The following is an 11651-nucleotide window of genomic DNA, read 5'->3' on the forward strand; positions in this document are numbered from 1 at the left end:
AGAAAAATTAATCACAGATTCAAAACAAACACTATTAATCGCCTAAGACTATTATATACAACATAATGGAGTACCAAAAAGAGATACACATCTACTTCCAACAGTATTACTGAAGAGCATTTGGGGGAAAAAAAAAAAAAAGCATTGGTCTGGGCAGAGTGTCAGGCAGATGTCTTGAATTAAAGTTGTGGTGCAAATCACTTTCAGTTATGACAGCAGGAACAGTATTTGTGGATGTACTCATATGTCACAAATAGGCTGCATGAACTCAAAGAGGTTGTAAAAGAGAGCTGACATTCATCTAAAGACCCCAATTTATTTTTTTTTATGATTTAAAATACCCTCATTAAAAGTACAACACACAATTTTTCTGGTTCTTTCCGTACAGTCTCACAGCCATACTTATTTTAACATTGCAAAGTTTACCTGTCAGCAATGGTCTGAGCAACAGGTGAAGGCCCATGAAGACAACAGGACACATCTGAGGGTCAAGATTGTCACAAATATCATGCCCCTACAATAACCCACCCTTCTTGCAGTACATCTATTCTAAAAAAACTCTTCCCCATAATCCCTCAGTAATGAGCAGCCCCTTGGTAAATGAAACCATTCTAACTGTACCCTTGAGAGCTCTAAACTTAACACATATGTAAGGGACTCCTATGGGTTAGCCTGAAAAGTATATCCATTTCACAGGAAAGATTACTACTGAATTGACTGAATTTCATTTTGAATGGTTATGTTCAGTGGGAACATATCAATGAGAAACCTGAGTCCAGTTTAAACTTTGTTTCCCGTACTGTGACTAAAGCTTTGGACATGTTGTTGTACAACTTTGGAATAGGACACTGCTTATTACCTGTGCTCTGGTTTTGTCAGGGACTTAAGTATCTTCATCATTTCTAAAGAAATACTAAGGCTAATGTCTATACATTAAAAAATATTTACTCTCTCTCTTAACACCTTCTTTTAAAGTTTAACTTCTCCACATCCTTCAACAATTTAGGAAACTGCTCAGCACAATTTTGTACTGCTTCAGATTATCCTCTCTCTAATGTATTCTGCTTAATCTAATTCTCTCTTTCTATTCTTAGTGACTTTCCATCATGCTTAAGCATAGGAATGCCCAGCAGAAATGAAAGGATGAACTTTCCCAATGTCCAAGATCCTGTCACAGATCAGCCAAAGAAATACATTCTGTACTGTTTAACTTGACCTAATTTGATAGCTAGAATTTCCTTTGAACAAGAACAAATGGGCAGAGCAGAAAAAACACAGAATAAAAAAAATTCTGTGGAAAATTCAATCATTAAAGCAATTAAGACAGATAATGTGAGCAGCTACAAGATTCATTTGAAGAACATAAAATATTAGTAACTTAATCCCTCACCCTAATATTTGTGACAATTAAATGAAGATGGGAATAATATATGAAAATTTTGTGTGCAGGAAGGAAAACTAAAGCAAGACAACCACATTTATGTATGAAAATATCTGTAAGTAAGGATCTCTTCACCCTTACAGCAGCATCTTACATGTAATTTGAGAAAAATAGTTTTGTCTTACAGTGCAAGCATCCAGTCAGAAATTGTTCTTTGGTGAGATTTTTCCATTCCTTGTTCTGTTAAACCTCCACTCCTTTCCTTGCCTAGATTTGAAAGACATAATTTTCTAACACAAAAGAAGTTCTGTTCTCCACCCCTCTGAATTTAGCTATGAGGACTCAGCTTTAATAATCGTTAAAAACGGTGTTGTTGCTAATGAAAAACATGCTTTAAAAGTATGAATTTGCAAAGAGAAGAAATATGCAGGCAGATCTAGATATCAAATTAGAAACAGAAACTATCTATAAACTAATATACTAACTCAAGCATACTAAGATTACTGACAAATTTGGTTTTATGCATGGGTGGTGCCTACCATCAGCTTATCACAGTGATAAGACTTGAATCTCTTAGTGCCTTGGCTTCTACTGTTCTACAAACAGGGACTGAAAGCAAAGGCCTGCTTATACCAGCACAGGTGATCAGCTTTTCACACCTGTCAGAGTTGGGCTAAGGCCAACATCATCGTGAGAGATTGTCTTAACCAAATGTCCCTTTGTCTTGTGTTAGAAGTTTAAGTTATAGGCAAAGTTTTCCAGGTAATATAGTCTTGAAAAATGTTAGTAATTAAAATTAATTACAAAAAGTCTCACAGAAATGCTTAAGGAGATTTGTAATCATAGCTATACATCTAGAGATTTTATCTAGAAAGATCAAAGGATCTGTATAAAATGGTTGCTTGTGATATGTCTCTGAAGACTAAGAAATATTCAATATACAGCTTCTATATTGCACTTTCCTGTTCAATTGTTTTTCTTCTCTCTGCTCACCCTCCGAGAGAGCTAATAAAGACAGAAAGGTGATAAGAAAGGAAAACACAAGCAGTTTTTAAACCAAAAAACCCCAACATTATACTTTTCCAGTATTTTGATATATTATTGTATTGTAACATTTTAGTTTACTACAGTGAAACGATCTATTGACAATTTATCTTATTTATCTTTTTATGCTAAAGCAGACAAATTGAGATGTAGACAGAATTGTGAAGGAATGACAGGACCAAGTGAGATGGAAATTGTCTTTTGACTTTTCAAATATGCAAAACAAGAAACTTTCCAAGTAAGTGATAATTTTATCTAGTGTACGTGGTGTTTAGAAAAGCAATTATAATTCTGCTTTCGGAGCACTGGATACAATAACATTTTTCTTAAGAAAAAAAAAACAATGCTGCTTTCTGTTAAGTTTGTCAGTATTTGCTTTTATTCATCTGGCAGTTACTGCTGATGAACGTAAGTGGTAAAAGTTTGCCTTCGGCTAAGTGTATCTATTGGGATCCCTGAACATGAGTGACCTAGTTGTCAACAGTCCCATGACTAAAAGAACAGATTTAAGAGATAGACCATTTCTTTTTCCATTTTTTTTTCCATACACACATATTTTCTATGATTATGGGTGGTTTTTTTTTTTATCTGTGGCTGATTTGAACAACTGAGGTCAGCCTGAAGAAGTCAAACTTGTTAGTTTAACTTATGTGTGGTTTTGACTTGGTCTTTATTCACAATTAAGTGCAGTGTTATGCTATGTATTTTGAGACAAAATTATCTTTTCACTGTAGGAAAAAAACCCCCCACTCACGTATATGACTGTGGGCATATGTTTGTTAAAATTAATGTTATCGTCCAGCTACAAAGTCTTTTAATTTATATGAAAATATAAATTAGATTGCAAGGTGATATTCACTGAAAAAGGAGATGGCACCCACTGCCTGCTGATTACCATTCCTGAAAGTTGTGTGTATAAATAAAAGGAGAATATACAAGACTACAAAGCAGAGATAACACAAATAAATAAAAAAGATTAATATATCTGAAACTAATAGGATTTCATAGTCAAGAAAACACTCAGGAAATAACAAAATCACCTCATCTTTGACATGATTTTTTCTTCCTTATTGGCTTTAGCAAGTGCTAGATTCCAAGAGGAGCCACGTGACATCAGGTTATTTAAAATCCCTTAAATGTTTTTGGCTTTAAACTGTTCTTTATGTAAACTGAGATCTGGATAATAAATAATGAATTCTTCTTTATAAATTGAAATTAATTTGTTATTAATTATTATTGTCTTTAATTACTATTTTTTCCTTTTTCAATATCCCATATAATTAGAACAAGGAAGGGCAATGAACATGGTGAAGGATAAGTAAGTCCTGTGAGGTGCTGCTAAGGGAGCTGAGGTTGTTGGAGAAAAGGAGGCTCAGGGGAGACCTTATCACTCTCTACAACTGCCTGAAAGGAGGGTGTAGCCAGGTGGGGGTTGGTCTCGTCTCCCAATAATCCAGAAACAAGACCAGAGGAAATGGCCTCAAGTTGCACCAGGGGAGGTTTAGATTAGGTATTTAGAAAAATTTCCTCACTGAAAGGGTGGTCAGGCATTGGAAAAGGCTTCCAGGAAAGTGGTGTAATCACCATCCCTGGATGTGTTCAAAAGGTGTATGGATGTGTCAATGTATCAATAATCCTTGTGGGTTCCTTCCAACTCAGGATATTCTGTCATTCTATGTTGCACTTGGGGATATGGTTTAGTGGTGAACACAGTGGTGCCAGGTAATTGGTTGGACCTGATGATCTTAGAGGTCTTTTCCAACTTGATAAATTCTAATTTTATCTGATCTGAAAGATTATTATCTTCCACAGTTTGAAATTCTGAGCAATACATGGAAATACAGGTTTAATTAGGAAGCAGGATAGAGAAACTGGAAAAACTGCTTTCAGCAGATTGTAATGCTGTGGAGGTCTGATTCTCATGTTGAGTGAGGACACCTGCATTCGTATTAAATGCTTTTACTGCATTTCCTGCTGTGGGTCTTTCTGGGCAGCTGTGAGGACACTCAGCCAACTGAAGATCATTTCTGTCAGGGTAAAAATGCCAAAGGTCCCTGGCTTGAGTGCCTTGCACTAGAGCTCTAGATTTCTCTACAAGGATAGAAAATCACTTCCTTCCAATCCTCTCTCAGTCACTTAATACGTTCCCTTTGTTCTCTCTGACTTGTGCAATGTTTAGATGAAACCAAGGACATGACAAAATTTCCTCTCCTAAGGTTCGTTCCATGCTTTTTTTATAAAGGGCTGAGCACACAGTTAATTTGTGCTAGTGTCATTTACTAGAATGTAACATTTCATCAGAGTTATGTTTGACTAAAATAAAATATTTTCTGTGCCAGAGGAAGATTTAACTGAATCACAAAGAACATAGATAAAAACCTTTTAACTCCTAACTGAGGCTAAAAAGCAGAAAGTATTATGATTAAGCTAATGTTTTATGCTACAAAGGAATTACCAACAACCAGTGCCAACAACTGGAACTAGAAAAGAAGTGGATAGCTTGTTCCTACTTTACCTATGTCTAGCATTTTTAATGTTTGAAGTCCCTGAACAATTTTGTAGTTTGAATAGATATTCTGATCAGATGTCCTGTTCAAGTGCTCATCAAAGCCTTGTTAAATGAATTATCATCTAAATACATGAGAGAAGCAAGATCTTTGGGAGAAGCAACATATCTTCAAAAACCTTGCCCAAAAAGATTTCTTCTTCCCAAGAATATAAAAATGTCTATACAAAATATTAACTACCCATGCAAATACTTTCTTACTCAAAAGTTAGGCATTTATGTAATTTATAAATCTCTATATATATGATGTGTCAGTTGCCATACTAACATAGTAAACAAATTAAGGTTCATAAAAGTCAAGAGAATACAATAAAGAAAGAGAATAGGTTATCTTAATATCAAGCAGGGTAAGATTACAATCAGGCTTTCTGTATGTTTCCTGAAGTATACTACAACTAAAGTTAAAAGCTATTCTATGATCTCTTTTTTATTTTCTGTGAGCACATAATAAATTTTTTTCTGCTAATAATATTAATATTCTAAAATAGGAGTAATGGAGAACTTTAATAGACATAGCTAATAAAGCAGTTTAACAGGTATTTACATTATCTATGTAAAATTTTGCTGAACTCAAGACAGTCTGTTTCGATAAAATCTTCCATATATACTATGATACAAATAATTTGCAAGCTTGAGAAACTGAACTGCATTGGGTTATGGAAACAACTAGAGTTTTTGAGAATAATTTTGTATTTATATTGTTGTTTGTTAAATATTTAAAATAACTATTTTCCTATCCATTTATCTTTATTTGTTTGTTCTGATGTGACCAAACATTCTTGAGGAAATACTTGCTTCTGGAACAATAACTTTTTACGAATCCAGTAAGGTATGAAACTACAGTTTCAGATTCTGACAAAGAAGTCTCGGCTGTAGTTACACTAAAATTATGGCTTTTGTCACAATGGCAAAATACATTAATTCTCAATAAAACTGACTCAGCAGAAAAATGTTCTGGGACAAATCAGGACGTGTGCTATCATTTCTAGCCATGTGAAAAACATCTGTTCTGTCACCTTTTGAAGGCTGGACTTGAATATATTGGTGTTTTCAGATGTTTGTTGCTCAGTTATATGGCTAGATTCTGGGAGGGATGTTTCTGGGTATTTCCAGGAAGTTAGAAATAAATTGTGTTTCAAATTGACTCTATGTGGGTCCTGCATGGGAAAAGATTAAATCAGCTCCTGTATGAGTTATATTAACAAATTTTATGGTTTAGTTAAGATAGTCCTGATTGGAGCTGACCAGTGAAGCTGAGATAGTGGTAGCAGCACTTGGGCTTAAGAATAACCTTCTTAAAATGAAGGATACCAAGGAAATTTTGAGAAACAGTTAAGTAACTTGATAAATTACTTATCCATGATTATGTTTACCAGACTTAAAAATTAGTAACAATGTTTTTCTGTTCTGTGGAACACGATGCACTTTATGCACTGTGAGTCAGACTATGGTATCCAAACTCACCATTACTGTATGATCACATAAAACATTTGTGCTGTCAAAATAGGCTTAAAAATCAGATATCATATAATGAATAAGCCAGAAAGCTTGCCTAGTTCATTTCCAGAAACAAATACTGTGAGCAGACACAGACAAAGTGTGAAGATGAACAAAATTGCTCATGGAATTACACCCAGCCTGAACCTACCATGAAACTGGGACAATATTGTATTTTTTTTCCAATTCAGTCTATATTGGATATTTTAAATCAAATTAATATGAGCCAAACTATATTATAGAAATCAACTTACTTGCATGCAGGTATTTTTTATTTATATAATATATTTAAATATTTATATAATATATTTAAAAATATATTCTTGGCCTTTGTTACCTTTGACAGTTACCTTTTGTTATCGTACCTTGATATTTGGTCATGACTTCATACCTCCATTCAGGGACATGAAATTCCCTACTAGACTTTGAATAGATTATACTCGTATGATGAATCCAGTGTCTTAAAAATTTATACTATGTTCTTTTGCCCTCTATTTTCCCCCTCTCTGACTTTGATTTTTTGTTTCATTGCCTTCTTGGCTTCTATAGAAGTACTTTTCTCACAGTAACTTTTCTCATTAGTAGCTGTGTGACTCTCTGCTGCAGGGTTCAGCTGTCCCTGGTTTGTACAGCCCCTCTGCCTGACCTTGGCTCTGGTTCACTGAGAAAATTCTTGTTGAGGTGTGAGAAAGCAGGCGAGCTAAAATAAGCAAGATATGGAAAGTAAAAACAGATGGAAGTGCAACTGTTGGAGCAGCGACAGCTAACAGCTCCAGGACTCAAAAGTACTGAGTAAAACTGTAAGACCTTCCCCTCCTGCCAGCTCCAGGGAACTGGAAGAAAATAACCCAGCAGCAACAACAGAAGCAGCAGCTGGACAGGTCAGCCCATTTGGAGAAGCCTGGCCCTTCCCCAATAAACAACTTGTCTGGTCCAAGAGGACTCAGCTGTTTGCAAAGGGGTTGCAAACACCTAACCTAGGAGCTTACTACTTCTAGCCTGCCATCATGTGTATTCTCCAACAAAAAATCCCTTCATACTCCTCAGCTGTATCTTGCTGGAGTCTCATGGTGAAAGCTGCCCAAATGAAGTGATGAAAGAGGGTTTTACAGTTTCTAAGGAAGGATGCTGTGGCTATTGTATCGTTAGCAAAACTTTTTCCTGTCCTATGAGAAATTAAATTAAAAAGCAATTATTATCTGGAAATTTCTAATAATCAAATGTAAAAATATAGAGCAGAAATTTAGAAAGGATAAAATGAAAGCACTCAATGTCCTTATGTAGCTGTCTCAAAATTCTGAGTTAGTGACTGAAAAAGTAAAGATATTTTATTAATATTCAAGGTAATATAATTTTTAGAATTTAAGCCCGCTTTTCTCTGCATCCATGACACACTAATTGAATACAAAACTTTTGCATCCACCGTTTTGTTGCTGACATGCATTCTTAGTGAAAAAACAGTTTTGTTGTTGACATGCATTTTCAGTGAAAAAACATTTTTCTGAAACACGTTTCTATCTACTTGGCTTTGGTGTGGGTGTTGCATTAAAATAAACAAGACTAAGGCATGCTATCCATAGAATACTGAAGTTTTTAAAAGCCACCTAACAACACTATGGAAGAATCCACATAGAAACTAATTTTCATTTACTGGCACCTATGTTCTCAATGTAAGCAGCTAATAAAAATACATCTAAATCAGCATGAAGTAATTCAAACCATTCTGATGGTATGAATTCTTAAATCCTGTTAAGAAATTCCAGCAGGCAGGTGGAAAAATAAGATTCTCAGAGTATCTAAATTGTTGCAAATTAATGTTAGAACACAGTTTCCCTTTCTTGAAACTAAGACCATAAAACACAGTGACTGTGACTTCTCACAAGGAAAGCCTCTGGCATAGCAGGTTATTAAAGTCTGTCGTTTAAATCCGACTCCACATTTTATGTGGGGCACCTACTCTCATATTTTCCTTGATGTTCATGAATATTTCAAATTCATCCATAATGAATTATGATGTTTAATGATAAAACTGTACTTATAAAGACAGGCGTTATTACAAATACAAAAAAAAAAAAAAAAAAATAAGCTGTATAAACAATGGTATCAGGGAAAATGTAATATGTGGGATAAAAGAATGACAGAAATTACAAAAATCTTTTTTTCATATAATGTGTCAAATTTTTCCACATTCCCCTTTAACTATGTAATTACTTAAACTCCCTAGTACTTTTTTTCATATTGATATTGATCTAATGCATGGAATATCTACAGATCATATAAAATACTGACTTATTTAACTCAAAGCCAATGTAAATCTTCTCCTAGTGAGATTTTTAATTAGATGTTTGGTTTATATGTTCATATTCTTCAGAGCTAATGTTCTGAACAGCATAAATTTTCTCTCATGAGATTTCTCACTGGAAGGGATTAGACCAGCCTTTATAAATATTAGATTCCACAACAACCTTATGATAATAATATTTTCTGTGCCTTTGCAGATGAAGTAAATGCATATAATCTATGTCACACAGGAAGTAAATGACAGATGATATGGAATTCAGACTCCTAGACGCTGTCAGATTAGAATCTTTAAAAAATGTGTAGAAACCCAAATCTCAGATATAGGAGAAAAAGAGAGTGCCAAAACAAGCAAATAAATTTGAAAGACTGTAAGTAAAAATGCTGGGAGGGTCTTTTTATTCTTGAAATTCAATCAGGACTGATTGCCTGCCAGAACATAATGTTTTCAGGTCAATAAAAGCAGAATAATTTCTCACATGAACGGAAGAATCAGAACAGGATAACAGCAACCCTCAAAAATATTTTTACCAGCTATCTCATTTACTCCCATATTATGTTAGCTCTTCCAGTTTCTGCTGCTGCTAATAATCACAGGATGCCGACATGTGTACAACTAGTTTCTGCCAATCCAAGCAAACCATAGAAAGCATACTGTAATTTACAGTCCCAAGATGTTGACAGACTGGCTCACCAGCCAACAAAACATTACTTTCTTTTGCAGCTTCAAAGCCTGGAAGGAGGACATAGAGTTCTGTGAAAATCAGTGGGATGCTGGAAAGCTAAGGCATAAGCTACGCTGTTCGTTACAAAGCTGCTGGCCATCATTCCGGAGGGGATATCACAGATCTAACCTCAACAAAACATCTGGCAACAGGGCTGTGTTCTACACAGGCTGTAAAAAAATAGGCTGAGAAAGCTTTTCTTAGGGGCCACAGCCTGGTGTCCAGCTGTGTGCCATTTTTGTGCACTACTAGTTATGTAAAACAGTAATATTTTATTCATGTCCATTGTCTATCTAATTCTGTACCTTGTGCAGGTGTTTTGCTGATGAGTCTGTACTTTTGAAATGTTGCTAGTTTGAGACAGCGTTTAGAAAATTCTTCTGTTATTGGTTTTTTGTCAACTACATGAGGTTGGAAACCTAAAAAATCTCTCTAGATTGCTGTTGAAACTCTTGTCTAGCAAATGCTGAATTTTTGCGTGTTTAATTGTGTCTCAAACCCCAAAAGGGGTAGATAATATGTTCATACCCTCAGATTACATTCAAGAAAAACAAATCTTACTTTTTGAACCATGGGAAAACATTAACCCTAATTCTAAGCCTCCAACCTCAGGACAACAGAAAATGACAAAGCCAGGACAAAGCAAAGGCCATCACAGTGCAGCACTGGATGTTTAGTGACAGAAAATCCATGGTACTGTTATGTTTGCTTGGGTGTTTCAAATAGAGAGAATAATCTCTTTGAGTTCTGCTGTATCCTTCTATTCCCACAGAACAATCCCACTTGCCGCAGCAGGGCTGCTCTCCACCTCCCATCCCACAGTCCTGCTCAGCCCACCCATGGGTCCAAGAAGGTGCCCAGTGCTGGGGCAGTGGGACGGGCATTGGCTGACATGCCCTGCCCTGACAGACCCCCACAGAGAGCCCCCCCCCGCCCTGCCAGCTCCCCGGGGCCACCAGCCCTCGCAGTGGCCTGAGGGTCTCTCCCTTGGTGTTTCACAGTCTCAGAGGCTCGGGCTGTCGCTGGATGCCCTGGCGGAACATTCTTCTGCTCTCTGGCCTGTCTGTAAGCAGGGAAAATGTCCTGCAGGTGAGATGGTGAATGGGACATGGATGAAGCTCTGCATAACATAATGCAGCGACTCTTTTAAAAGAGGACAACGCTTCTCAAGTGGAAAGTATACAGAGAGATATAATACAGAAAATCATAATAGTTACCAGCCCAGGAGGTTGGTTTTCTTTAATACAGTGTCTGTTTTTTATCACAGCAATTACATTAGCACCCCACAATCTACTTGCATCCTGTTGGCTCCACAAATAGAGCTCTGCAGATGTTTGCTATTATCCACAATTTAGAAACTATTTCACCAAAGACAAAAAGAACCCTGGGAATTAATCACCCTCTTTGTCAAAGGGCCCTTGAAGAAGCAAAAATGTCAGAACCATTGCAAAGACACAAAAAATGTGTTTGGATGTCCATCTAAAACAATACAATATTGTTTTTATTAAAACAAAAATTTATTTTTCTTTCAGTTTTTTTTTTTTTTTACCATGCAAGCATATTACAGCCCATGCTACAGTATGTATATAAACCCTCTCCATCTGAAGGGGAAAGCAAGCACATTGATATTTGGTGCAGACCAAGAGTAACAAATTAACGTATTCAATTCAAGAAGGGTGGTGGTCATCATATGCTTAGAGACACATAAACTTGCATGAACTAAGTGGGTTTATTCTTGTATGATGAGATCTATAGGTACTAAAACAACAGTGGTCAGTATTACAAAGTTATTTTTACTCACATTTAATCTGATATGACACCCTACCCTGAAACTGCAAAATCATTTTCCATTTTAACTGTAGAAAATTGCCAGAATTTCCGAGTTGCCAGAAAAAGACTAAGGAAGCTACAGAACGACTGTAATTACATTTTGCCCCAATTCTTCCTGCAGATGTTGCATAGTGTCTTGTTGACAATGTTTTCTGCATATGTGAAAGGCAAAATCAGATTTTTCACAGTATCAGGATAACAAAAAAATAGCAAATTATTTAAATAAACTAAATTTGACCTATTTTCATTGCTTTTATTTACAGTTTTTTCCTTAAAAATATTCAGTCTATTTATCCTTTACATAAATGAA

Source organism: Aphelocoma coerulescens, chromosome 2 (assembly GCF_041296385.1).
Source record: "Aphelocoma coerulescens isolate FSJ_1873_10779 chromosome 2, UR_Acoe_1.0, whole genome shotgun sequence".
Classification (NCBI taxonomy): domain Eukaryota; kingdom Metazoa; phylum Chordata; class Aves; order Passeriformes; family Corvidae; genus Aphelocoma; species Aphelocoma coerulescens.